The following is an 11681-nucleotide window of genomic DNA, read 5'->3' as shown; positions in this document are numbered from 1 at the left end:
TTTTGATAATGTACAGTGTTCAACCATGGAATTAGGTCTGATGGCAAAAAACTCAATTTTTATCTCATCAGACCATAGAACCTTCTTCTACCTGACTTTAGAGATTTTGCATATACGTTTTGGCCAGCTCTAGTTAAGATGTTATGTTCGTTTTTTCTCTTTGCCACTCTCCCATAAAGCTATGACTGGTGAAGCACCCAGCCAACAGTTGTCTACACAGTCTCTCCAAACTCACCCGCTGTAGCTTGTAACTGCTTCAAAGAGTTGAAAGTGCTCTCCTGTTGGCCTCCCTCGCTTGTCTTCTTGCATGGTCCCTCAGCTTTTGTGAATGGCATTCCCCATGCAGATTTATAGCTGTTCCATACTGTTTCTGTTTCTTAATGACTGGACGGTCAATGTTTAAGTGACATGAATATTTTCTTATCTCCAACCTCTAACATTTGTTTTTCAATCACCTTTTCACTGAGTTGCTTGGAATGTTTTTTTGTGTTCATTGTGTAGGTTAGACCACCATACTGACTCATCAAAAGATAGACCCTCCCAGATATTTTGTCATTTCTTAAAGGTCCATGTCTTTGTACTTTCCTTGTGACAGCTTATGCTTTAATAATAATATTAATTCATTACATTTATATAGCACTTTTCTCACTACTCAAAGTGGACCGCCTCTCTGCTCTTTACACCTAACAGCCATTCCTGTCCTATCAGCCTTCGATCCAACATGCTTTTGTTTCACTGTTTGTTTGCCATCTTTTCCTAGAATTAACTTCTTCTGAATTCTGTTTTGCATTGTTTTACCAAGTACAGTGGAACCTTGGTTCACGAACGTCTCGGTACACGTACAACTCGGTTCACGACCAAAAAGTTCGCCAAACTTTTGCCTCAGTTCACAACCACACACTCGGTATACGAACAAGCCAGTTTCCCTTTCGGTTTGTGCGCACCGATGATTTCCGCACGTGTTGCATTGTTCTCGGTCAGACGTGCCTGCCTGCCTGCACGAGAGAGAGAGAGAGCAAGCGAGCGCGTGCTGCTGAGAGGGGGGGGGGTGCGTGGTGCTGCTGAGAGAGAGCGAGCGAGCGTGTGCTGCTGAGAGAGAGTGAGCGAGCGCGTGTTGCTGAGAGAGAGGGGGAGGGTGCGTGCTGCTGAGAGAGAGAGAGAGAGAGAGAGAGCCTGCTCCTGCAGCTGAGCAGGGTGCCTGGGTGTTTTGTGCCAGTGTTATTCAATATTTTTACATTAGTTTACTATTACACTGTGCATTCTATGGTGTAATTAACTATATTTGTGCTTAATCTTTAAAAAATATATATTTACATACAATTCGTATGGTCTGGAACGGATTAATTATATTTACATACAATCTTCTGGGGGAAATTGCTTCGGTTCACGACCAACTCGGTTTATGACCAGAGTTTTGGAACGAATTATGGTCGTGAACCAAGGTTCCACTGTACTCCAGAATACCTTGTTATAATGTACAGTATGTATTGGGTTATGTATACGGCCCTAATGTGTGGAGTACAAGTCCAAAGAGGTTCTGCTCAAGCTTTATAACGCAGTGGTGAGACCTCATCTGGAGTACTGGGTGCAGTTTTGGTCTTCAGGCTACAAAAAGGACATAACAGTACTAGAAAAGTCCAGAGGAGAGCAACTAGGCTGATTCCAGGGCTACAGGGGATGAATTATATGGAAAGATTCAAAGAGCTGAGCCTTTTTAGTGTAGGAAAAAGGAGATTAAGAGGAGACCTGACTGAAGTGTTTAAAACTATGAAGGAAATTAGACCAGTGGACCGAGATGTCAACTTTAAAATGAATTCATCAAGAACATGGGGGCACAATTGGATTCTTGTTGACGGTAAATTTTACACAAACGTTAGGACATTTTCTTCACAAAGAGAGCCATATAGACATGTGGAATAAGTGACAGCAGAACTTTAGGGACTTTCAAAACTCGACTTGATGTTATTTTAAAAGAATTAAGTGGACAGGACTGGCGAGCTTTGTTGGGCTGAATGCCCTGTTGTCATCCAGATTGTTCTAATGTATGTGTGTTGATTCTGGTAAAAGAATGTGTTAAGTATAATGATAGTAATTGTTAATACTTGGCTGACACAAGTTATTTGACACAGAATTAGTTACATTTCTTTTTTTGTTTTTACCAATTGGCTCACAGGGAAGTGAAGTGACTTTCTCAAGATCACAGAGCATCAGTAGTGGGATCTGAACCCACGGCCTGAGCGTTTGAATATATACTTCTGTCCAATAATAATAATAGCTGTTATTATTGTTATTTTTATTATTATCATCCATTAATCCATATTTCAATCAACTTAATACAATGCAGGGTTATCTATACTAATAAATGGCAAAGCCCTCACTGACTGACTGACTCATCACTAATTATCCAACTTCCCGTGTGGGTAGAAGGCTGAAATTTGGCAGGCTCATTCCTTACAGCTTCCTTACAAAAGTTGGGCAGGTTTCATTTCGAAATTTTTATGCGTAATGGTCATAACTGGAAGCTATTTTTCTCCATTTACTGTAATGGAGTTGAGCTCAAAAGCTGTGGGGGGGTGGAGTTTTGTGCGACATCATCACGCCTCCCACGTAATCATGTGAACTGACTGTCAACGCAGTGCGTAGAAAACCAGGAAGAGCTCCAAAAAGCGCTGAAGAAAACATGCATTATACAGTACAATTGAGAAGGCAGCGAAACAATAAGAAGCGAGCGAATGACATATACAACCATATTCATGAGTACAGCTACTTCGGAAACAAAGCAAGGTGTAAACCTAAATTTTAAATTAAGTTCATTAACAGGCTGCCGCTGGCGTTTGTCATCCCCTCGGGTAATGTGGGATACAAGTTTAAAGAGGGGACGCAGGATATAAACTAGAGTTTTGATCACTTTGTAACTAAGTTAAAATTACTGGTGAAGGGCTGTGCTTATGCAAATTCCGAGAGACTGTGTTTGTGGGGGATTGACAGTCAAGGCGGGTGGGGGAGTCACGTCATCATCTTCCCTCCCATTCACCTCATTTCGCTCTGAGCTGAGCTCGGCAACTAACGCACGCAGTGGTTACGGAAGTGACTTTGTGACGCTGCCACCAAATACTCACAGAAGAATCCACAAGTTAATATACACGCTGTCTCTACAGTTTCTCCACACTGAATCCTCCAGGCACTACTTACAAAAGGTTACATTGACAATCGTGTTACATTATTTTTAAAATGTTTCCTTTTCTTAGTACAAGCACAGCTGAGAAGCTTTGATGCATGTGCTCCATAACGCGTTAAAAAATCACGCATTTAATCACACTTTGCATTCCAAGCAAAGGGGAACTTCTCTCAATGCATGATTTCCTGGTACACCGATTACATTGATCAGCGCTTCCCGATTCATTTTACCCTCGCACCCCCTTGGTTTGAGAAGAAGTATGAAAAAATATGAAGTTAACACAGAGAAACAGATCACCAATTCAAGCTTTATGAATAATCGATTCGCCATCAATAATTGTTTTGGTAAAGCCATACTCAGTGTAATCCTCCTTCCATTTCATAATTTTTCTGCCACTAGCCATGATTAAATGAACGGTAAAAAACTAAGAGCGAAGCGAGGGTGATTTATTCAGGCAGGCAGGCGACAGGTCAATAGCTTGAATTTGGATAAAAGTAGCTTCTATTTAGTCGCCAGAAATATCTTTGTCAGGAATGGAAGTTGAATTTAGTCTTTAAATTTCTATGGTAAAGAAAAAGTTATGCAATGATGACTACATTTAACTATATAAAGTCAAAACTTGTATATATAAAGTCATTCGCGAATATATAAAGTCAAAACTTGATTATATAAAGTCACTGTCGGAATATATAAAGTCAAAACTTGAATATATAAAGACGGCGTTGGAATATTTCGGAATATATAAATTAAGCGCTGGAATATATAAAGTCAAAACTTAAATATATAAAGTCAGCGTCGGAATATACAAAGTCAGCGCTGGAATATCCATCCATTTCCCAACACGTTAAATCCAACCACAGGGTCACGGGGGTCTGCTGGAGACAATCCCAGCCAACACTGGGTGCAAGGCAGGAACCAATCCTGGGCAGGGCACATGCATCATTTTCAAAACATTAACCGAACAGTGTTTTTTTAATTTATTTTTCTGAATACGTTTTTGTTAACTTCAGTTCAGAGTGGTTTCAATCAATATCTTTTGACTTTCACTTTATATAATCAGGAATGACTTTATGTATACCGACGCTGACTTTATATATTCAAGTTTTGATGTTATATATTCCGACAGTGACTTTATATATTCAAGTTTTGACTTTATATATTCTGACGCTGACTTTATATATTCACAAAATCAATTTATTTGCCTGTTTGGCACCCCATAGTATATGTGTATGTGTATATATGTACACATGTATGTATGTATATATACAGTATATATATATATATATATATATATATATATATATATATATATATATATGCCAGCAACACTCATATCAATGACAAAACAATTACATTAACAATCATGTTACGTTATTTTTAAAATTTGTATGTTGTATATACAGTATGTGTATATGTATGTGTGTATATGTATATATATATAACTGTATATATATATATGTGTATAGATGTGTATATATATATATATATATATATATATATATATATATTTATATATATGTTTATATGTGTGTGTGTGTGTGTGTATATATATATATATATGCCAGCAACACTCATGACAATTACAAAACAATTACATTGTCAATCATGTTACGTTATTATTAAAATGTTTCCTTTTCTTTTTACTTCTCCTGCCAATCGCGGTATTTTGCTATATATATATATATATATATATATATATATATATATATATATATATATATATATATATATATATAGATAGATAGATATGACAACAACACTCATATCAATGACAAAACAATTACATTAACAATCATCTTACGTTATATTTAAAATGTTTGCTTTTCTTTTTCATAACTTCTTTAACACACTACTTCTCCGCTGCGAAGCGCGGGTATTCTGCTAGTACTATATAAAAGAAAAAGGCAACTTTCCTTTCTTTACACCTTTTTTCCTTTGATCCCAAACCAAAGCCTTTCTCGCTTAACACTGCAGAGGACACAAAACCAATTTTCTTTAAATGCCGGTAAGGTACATTACCAGAGGCACAAATTTGAACGTTCACATAGAAAATGTAATTTCTATACCACAGCCGTCGTGTAGCGCCTTTCAAAAGGGATCTACTACCGAGAGATGATCCATATACATTTTAGCTGCTGTTAGTTACTTACCTGTTGTGTTACACAGTCTTTAAAATGTAGTTTACCCGCAACCACTCCAGTAGTGCTCAATGTACCTGTACTTCTTAAAACGTTAATGTTTTACTGTTTAATAACTTATAGACTATATTTTATTATTTCTCACTTGCACTCAGTGACCAAAGCTATACACACACATATATAAAAGCTATACACACAAGTATATGTATATAGATATGTAGATATGAAAATATGTATGTGTATATATATGTATGTATGTGTATATATATATGTATGTATGTGTATATATATATGTATGTATGTGTATATATATATATATATATATATATATATATATATATATATATATATATATATATATATATATGAATGACAGCAGCAATCCAAGCTGTGAGAAAACAGTAAAAAGGAGGCGTGGCAGACGTCGTGGTACATTTTCTGATGCAGCTAGACGAAAATAACTTTGTGACGCTGCCGCCAAATACACAAAACAATTACTTTGACAATCATGTTACATTATTTTTAAAATGTTTCCTTTTCTTTTTCATAACTTCTTTAACACACTACTTCTCCGCTGCGAAGCGTGGGTATTCTGCTAGTAATAAATAAATAATAAATCTATATCATTCACAGTGGCTTTAAAACACAAAGTGCTTGACTATATTCTTTTTTTTTTTTTTTGGCAAAAAAGCACCCAACTTCTTACATTTTAATAGCCAAGTTCCAAACTTGAAAAGTGTATCTGATGTGCGGGGAGGCCGATTTGAAGTTGCCTTCATAAAACAACCTGGGATTTGCAACCCTTTATCAAGGTGGACAACAGAGGCAGTGAGGAGCTAATCGGGAGTGATGCTGTCTCTCTCCAAAGATAAAGAATCAGCAATGAGGTTTAAAGAATTGTTTTAAATCCATGCCAGTTTATTCTATTATTTTGTTCACAACTCAGTAAAAATAAGCTTTTAAAATGCTTTGTCCATCTAAATGTTTGGGTACAAACAACCTTGCTTGGAAAAGTGCCACCTGCCACTCGGAACAGTTGAAAAGAAGTCAGGAAGGAAGTGCAGCTTAAGGTCACGCTAAATGAGGAAACATCTTCGCCAACAGAGCTAGACGGCTGTCCAGGTCGAGGCACTGACCTCAATTTGTGCAATGCGGTTCACTTGCCAGGGGAGGCATGGCAGGTTGCCCTGCTAAATGTACAGTGTGTTCATTGCCAGTCGAATCACGAAAGATGTAATCTATGTGTTTATTTTGGGTGAGGATGAAGCTCTGAAGACAACACTAAATTTACTAAAGAGACCACAAATAAACACCAAATGACATCTTTTTTGACCACAGAGAACTCAAACGACTCTTTGCGTCTCTTCCTGGGTTCTACTAAACAGGTCATACACCCTGACTATAAGATGGGGAGGCTCATCCACTTCCCCAGTCTCATATTGCACTGAGAACTGTCTTGTAATCTCTTAATCCTTTCCACTATTTCTCCAAATTATGAACTCTTTTCTTTGTCCTGCCTGCAAGTTGAGATTTTGCTCCCTCTTCTCCAGATTCTGCACTCAATGATCCTCAAACCGCGAGGCAGTTTTAAACATCAAATCCAGACAAACGCAGACATAGCAGCAATAGAGAAAGTCCAGAATAGAGCGACTAGGCTGCCTCCATGGACTGCTTATTCAGAACACTTAAGCGCATGCATCATGACTGTCACATGTTCCCAGCGTTCTTTTGACGTGTCTTCTGAGAACATCATCAGAAATTAACACGACTTGCTACCTAACTTTCAACTGGGCAGCAAATATACAAGCTATAAAAACACAAATAGATGAACAGACACAGGCTTGGTCTGCAATAGAAATAAAATCCTGCAGTATTTCTTTATATTATTTGCTTTGTATCTCAATAAATGCAATTTATCACCAATATGCTAACAACCCAGTTGTTCTTCACTCACTCAGAATATGGAACCAATGTTGGAAGCATTTTAAGATAAAGAAGCTTTTATCTGTGGCACCTCTGCACAAGAACCACCTTTTTCCACCTTCTCAAACATATGCAGTTTTTAATGTCTGTAAAACATTTGTATTAAATCACTTAGAGATCTGTACATAGATAACGTCTTTGCATCCTACAAACAATTACATTCCAAATGTAACTTTTCAGCAACACACTACCTTCAAATCAGAAACTTTGTTGAACAGAACCTGCCCAATTTTCCTCACCTCCCACCTACCACAATGCTGGAAAAAATATTGATCAGTCTTGAGGACCCAGACAGCATTTCTGCAATATATAAAACAACATTACAGTCCCTCCCTTTTAAAGATCCCAGAGTACAGTGCGAAAAAAAGATCTCTCACTCAATTTCTCAGAAAAGGAGTGCAAGGTAGCAATGCAGAGAATTCACTCGAGCGCCATATGCCAAAGCATACAATTATTCAACTCAAAATGATATATCGAGCACATCTGTCTCGCTTAAAACTGTCCAAAATGTTTCCAGGGCGAGATCCAACCTGCGAATGTTGATATCAAGTTCCACCCTCACTGGGTCACATGTTCTGGGCCTGCACCAAATTAACATCATTCTGGACCAAAATCTTGAAATGCCTTTCAGACAGCCTTGGTGTCACAGTCCATCCTAACCCACTAACAGCTGTGCTTGTTGGGCTCACAGAGGGGCTTAAAGTGGAGAAGGACAACCAAACTGTAATGGCCTTTACTACACTATTGGCACTTATGTTGTTCAACTGGAAGAATCCTAACTCTCCTATTCTAAGTCAGTGGGTAACTGATGTTATATACAATTTGAAATTGGAAAAAATCTAATTCTCCCTTAGAGGAACTGTGCAGAACCTTTTCAAAACCTGGCAGGATCGGATAAATAACATTTTAGAATAAGCTTTTAAAGCACTGAGGAAGCAGATTCTCTCCGCTTTTTCCTTTTTTTTTTTCTTCATTTATCTTTATTCGCTTATTAATTCATCTATTTACTAATTTTTACTAGCTAAGTTTTACTCTGCTGGCTTAACTCTCTTTCTCAGGGGTAGGGGTTGATTTGTCTTAGATCTTCTTTTTGTAAAAATTGATTTATTTGTATGGAATGTTGTGTGATTTCAATAAAATCCAAAAAAAAAAAGAAAGAAATTCACACGACTTGTGCATGAGTTGCAGTACCAGCAAAAAATCATTGATGCACTATTTCAAGTTCATGTCCACAGTTCACAGCCACCATAAATATAACTACAGGTGAGCAAGTACGACTTTACAGATATTGGATCTTCAAGTGGAGCTACAGAAATCAAAGAAAATTCACTTATTTCTTTAATGAAATACCCATTTAGAAATTGTTCACTTGAAGAAAAAAAAGAAGATGAAGGAGTTTGGACCAGTCCTACCTGATCAAGTGATCGAGAACGAGCTTACATGCGGACTTTTTCTCCTCTTATTACGACAAACGGAGTTGGCTAACTGAATGTGGTGTAAGTAATGCCTTTTTTTTGCTTAAGTGTTGAAGCTTTTTGGAGAATGACAGGGGTACAAGACATAAAACATATTTCTGAAAAATGCAAGTGGCATAAAAGTAGCCAGAGTCATTTAGGGCAGTGTTTTTCAACCAGTGTACCACGACACAGTGGTGCACCATGGGAGCTACCCAGGTGTGCCCTGCCATGGAAATAATAGTGTGGCTCACTTGGGTCTGAACCTGAGATGGATACGCTCTGCATGTGGTCAAGACCTGTCTGAGGAGGATAAGTCTACCTGGAGAAGATGGTGTAAAAGCAGTGGCATGATCACTATGTTGCAGACACAACATTTATAGCACTTCAGACGTGCCTCCAGGTTGCTAGTGTCCATCTGCCCTGGGTGTGTGGTTGGCAGCGAGCCTCACAGTGAAAACTGAAGCTTTGGAGCACAGTAAAAATTAGAAAGCTGGCATTAGATTGGGCAGCATGGTGAAAAAGGTATAATACATTTTAGCTTGAATCTGTCTTATAAGTCTAGTATTGGACAAGCCAAGATGTGCATTAACACTACGATGAGGACCACAAGAGTGTGTGGAATGACTTGATAGATAGATAGATAGATATGATAGGCACTATATAATAGGTAGATAGATTGGAAAGGCACTATATAACAGATAAGTACTGCTTCAGTGTGTCCCCCCAAAAACTGCGCCCCTGCCCAAATTTTTTTCACCAGCCGCCACTGCCCAAGGACATGATGCCCATTCCATTTTCTGCATATGGTAGACTAGCATCACATGAAACTGCTACTTTTCTTGGCACATGCACCCTTAGATGTTGTCTGTCACAGACTGCCAAAGTTTCACTTTGATTGAATTTCTCTGAATAACAATTCCCATTAAAGTTCATGCAAATCAAGGCCTCCTCCCATCAGCCTCTGTGCACTCAGACTGACTATTGGGAATTGAAATCCTCTTTGTTGTGCTGCCACAGGTTCATCCAGGCCTCTTTATTGAATAACAATAAACAGCAGCACCATTTCTTAAAAGTATTTTTACGGGCCCCTGGAAACTTTCAAAATGAGAAATAAGAACTGGGAACAGGATAACAATCACAGGCACATTCTTCATCACCACTGAGATAATGTCTTACACGGGGAAGCACTTACAAACTCCTTTTCTGTTATGATTCGGAGATCCAAGACACACAAGTTACAAAATGTTGCAAAGGCAATTCTAATACTGCACACTAGAAGGGGAAATATAGCCAACATCACAGAGATAAAAAAATGTTATTCTGCATAAAATTGCTCTGTCACACAGAGAAGCTCCAATGGCAAATGGAGTTGTCTAAAAGCACAAGGCAATCCAAAGCAAATTAGTCCCAATTCAGCAATCCAGAAACAGGCAAAAACAGAGTATGAAGGTCAAAAGTACAGAAAAAGCACAAGAACTCATCAGACTCCGACTAATGTGCATATGTGTGGACCAGAAGGAGAGAAGAAAATGGATTTTATCTTAGCTGATGCCTGCCTTCCATTCAGTGTTTTCTCATAATGGAATAGAATCTACAAAGTTCAAAAGTGCATTCTTTCTCTGCACCACTTGATGTGATACATGTTTAAGGTGTAGATGCCATAATGGATGGACAGGCATCTCAAATAGGAAGAAGGCCAACAACTTACCCGGCCAGGAAGCCATAATGGAAGGACAGCATGGATGGAGGGACATCCTGGTCAGGATAATGTCTAATTCTAATCCCAGTCAGGGATAAAAACTAATGGATGGACTGGAGGAGTTCATCTACCAAAGACAGCTCATCACCCAGTACAATATGTGGCAGTGCTTCCCTGGCCTGGTCTCAGAGTGGACACCAGCAGGGTTGCATGGGATCTGTAGTTCAGAAGAGCAGTCCCGCAGGGGTCCCTGGTTGCTGCAAGATGGTGTTGCTGGCCAAAGACCTTCCTGTTTTGGAGAACTTCCCCATGACCCAGACGTTCTTCTGCTTTTTAATGCTATGTGAAGTACTCTTGGATCCAACATAAAAGACACTGCCTCACCAGGAGGAAGGAGACAAAGTCGGGATGCAGCAGACCAAGCTCACCTGGAGGAATGGGAGGAGTGAGAGAAGATTCTTTATTGGCGCTTACTTGTGGTCACATTGGTTTCTATGTTTTTGTACTGCAAGATTGGACACAGTCTTTGTGGGATGTCAGGACCACCATACTATATTTTGTGATTGGCTGACTTGTTTTAAAATGGGGCACAATTTCCCACTTGAGAAAGAGTGACAAGAAAAATGTTTGCACTAAACAAGTCGGAAGAACTGCACCTTGGATTTAGTGTAGGACAGCGTGTCATTTTTGCCATAAATGAATATTGAACATCGATTGACTGGAGTGCACCCGCTTCATTGCAGTGGTGAAGTTGTGAATTATTAGGAATCTCTGCAGAACAAAGTTAATTGTCGACAGGACTTCAAGTAAATGGTCGACGAGTCCACCATTTTGTTTTCCTTTTTCTATGCATATATATTTCTCCTTACAAGACCACCCATCCAGGACATCAGCCATCCACCTTATACTCATTTGGTTTCAGCTGGCATTGGACTTTACATTTAGCTTCTGGAGTTTTTTGCTGATTGTTTTGCATATTTGATCTGCTGTAATTTTTTGGAACTGGTTTTGATGTAACACTGAGCTTTATTGGGGATTCGGTGTTTGTGTTACATGTTGATGTGGGTCATGTAATGTGTTTAGTGCAAGAGGCCTTCCGAGAACTATAAAGAGATCGTGATACGTGTTATTTGGACTTAGAGGTTGGCAAGTTTTGTGAGATGTGTCATGGTGGTTTGTACATTTGGTTAAGTTTGTTAAGTTTTGCCGGTTTCATTTCCGAGTTA

This window comes from Polypterus senegalus, chromosome 17, assembly GCF_016835505.1.
Source record: "Polypterus senegalus isolate Bchr_013 chromosome 17, ASM1683550v1, whole genome shotgun sequence".
In the NCBI taxonomy this organism is placed as follows: domain Eukaryota; kingdom Metazoa; phylum Chordata; class Cladistia; order Polypteriformes; family Polypteridae; genus Polypterus; species Polypterus senegalus.
Note: the sequence above shows the minus strand (reverse complement) of the source record.